Here is a 2,422-nt window from a genome sequence, read left to right on the forward strand (position 1 = left end):
ATAAAAAACAACAACAACAAAACCAATAATAATAATAATAATAATAATAACTAGAGGACACTCAGTAGACTGCAGACCTCCGCCGCTGCAGCTTATTCCTCGACCTTGACCTTGATCTTTGATCTTGACATATATTAATTGGCGTGGATTTTCAAACGCGCAAATATAAATCAAGTAAGAAGTTTCTGTGACAACGATGTCCAAAAATGGCTGTTTACGTGAATTGGACATTTTGCTTGACCGTGACCTTGATCTTTGACCTTGACCTTCCATATATTTGATCATTTCCAGTTTTTTAAATAACAGTTAATCCCTGCAAGTTTCATTACTCTACGATTAAAATTGTGGCCAGGAAGCTGTTCACACATAAACAGGGGTGAAAACATAACCTCCTTCCAACTTTGTTGGCAGAAGTAGTAATAATAATAATAATAATAATAATAATAATAATAATAATAATAATAATAATAATAATAGATACTACTACTACTACTACTACTACTACTACTACTACTACTAATAATAATAATAATAATAGTAATGATAATAGATACTACTACTACTACTACTACTACTACTACTACTACTACTACTAATAATAATAATAATAATAATAATAATTAATACTGCAATTCCGTACTGACAAACGTTCCATCTGCTAGAAGAAACGTTTTACAAAGAACTTCCAAATTTAATTTTGTAATAACGTTCTGTTTAATTTTCAATACGTCGCCTTGAACGAAATAGATAACAACAATAACAACATGAACAACAACAACAACAACACTAATAATAATAATAATAATAATAATAATAATGATAATAATAATAATAATTATAATAATAATAAAAGACGATAATTACAGTTTTCAAATGTTTCTGATAAATATATGCTGTCTTACACTTGCCAAACCAACGTGGTCTTCTTTTGCAACACCAGACCCCTAATTTCCCTATAGCGTTGGACAAAATTATATGATATGAATACATTTTCCTAATCGTTCACTATGCAGCAAGAGATAATTTTGCTCTCTCTCTCTCTCTCTCTCTCTCTCTCTCTTCTCTCTCTCTCTCTCTCTCTCTCTCTCTCTCTCTCCAGCAATAGTTAAATACATTTACTCAAAAATTTCTCTATACAGCAAGAGATGAATTCTTTTCTCTCTCTCTCTCTCTCTCTCTCTCTCTCTCTTCTCTCTCTTCTGCTCTCTCTCTCTCTCTCTCTCTCTCTCTCGATCCAGTAATAGATGACTACATTTCTTAATCGTTCTCTATGCAGCAAGAGATAATTTTGCTTTCTCTCTCTCTCTCTCTCTCTCTCTCTCTCTCTCTCTCTCTCTCTCTCTCTCTCTCTCTCTCTCTCTCTCTCTCTCTCGCAAAAGTTATATACATTTACTCAAAATTTTCTCTATACAGCAAGATATAAATTTGCTCTCTCTCTCTCTCTCTCTCTCTCTCTCGCTCTCTCTCTCTCTCTCTCTCTCTCTCGTAAAGTTATATACATTTACTCAAAACTTCTCTATACAGCAAGATATAAATTTGCTCTCTCTCTCTCTCTCTCTCTCTCTCTCTCTCTCTCTCTCTCTCTCTCTCTCTCTCTCTCTCTCTCTCTCTCTCTCTCTCGTAAAAGTTATATACATTTACTCAAAATTTCTCTATACAGCAAGATATAAATTTGCTCTCTCTCTCTCTCTCTCTCTCTCTCTCTCTCCTCTCTCTCTCTCTCTCTCTCTCTCTCTCTCTCTCTCTCTCTCTCTCTCGTAAAGGATTTAAGATTAGTCAATCTTTCTCTTTACGGCAAGAGATGAATTTGTTCTCTCTCTCTCTCTCTCTCTCTCTCTCTCTCTTCTCTCTCTCTCTCTCTCTCTCTCTCTCCTCTCTCTCTCTCTCTCTCTCGATCCAGTAAAAGATGAATATATTTTCCTAATCGTTCACTATGCAGCAAGATATAAATTTGCTCTCTCTCTCTCTCTCTCTCTCTCTCTCTCTCTCCCAAATGACATACAGAATTCATTTAAATGTTCCATTTTTCACAGGGGCAGGAACAAGCGAATGTTCATCGCTCAAGTTTATCGTTGAATTGTGCAAATTTGCTTTTTGGAATTTTCTTGTTTTGGTTTTCCTTTTCTTAATTATGATATTGTAAAAAATTCTGCTGAATACAAATGACTCCAGGATGATATAAGAGGCGTTGCAAAAAGGAAGGTCATGCGCAAGGATGACTTGGAAAGATGTTGTTAAAGGCGAAGAGGCTGTGAATGTTATTACAACAACAACAACAACAACATCTATGAGGCGTTACAAAAGAGAAAGATCACAAGTATCAAGGAGATTTGGAGAGATGTTATTACAGACAGTGATATATATTGTAGATGTCATTACAACAACAACAACAACAACAATAATAACAACAACATCTAAGAGG

Source organism: Palaemon carinicauda, chromosome 32 (genome assembly GCF_036898095.1).
Source record: "Palaemon carinicauda isolate YSFRI2023 chromosome 32, ASM3689809v2, whole genome shotgun sequence".
Classification (NCBI taxonomy): domain Eukaryota; kingdom Metazoa; phylum Arthropoda; class Malacostraca; order Decapoda; family Palaemonidae; genus Palaemon; species Palaemon carinicauda.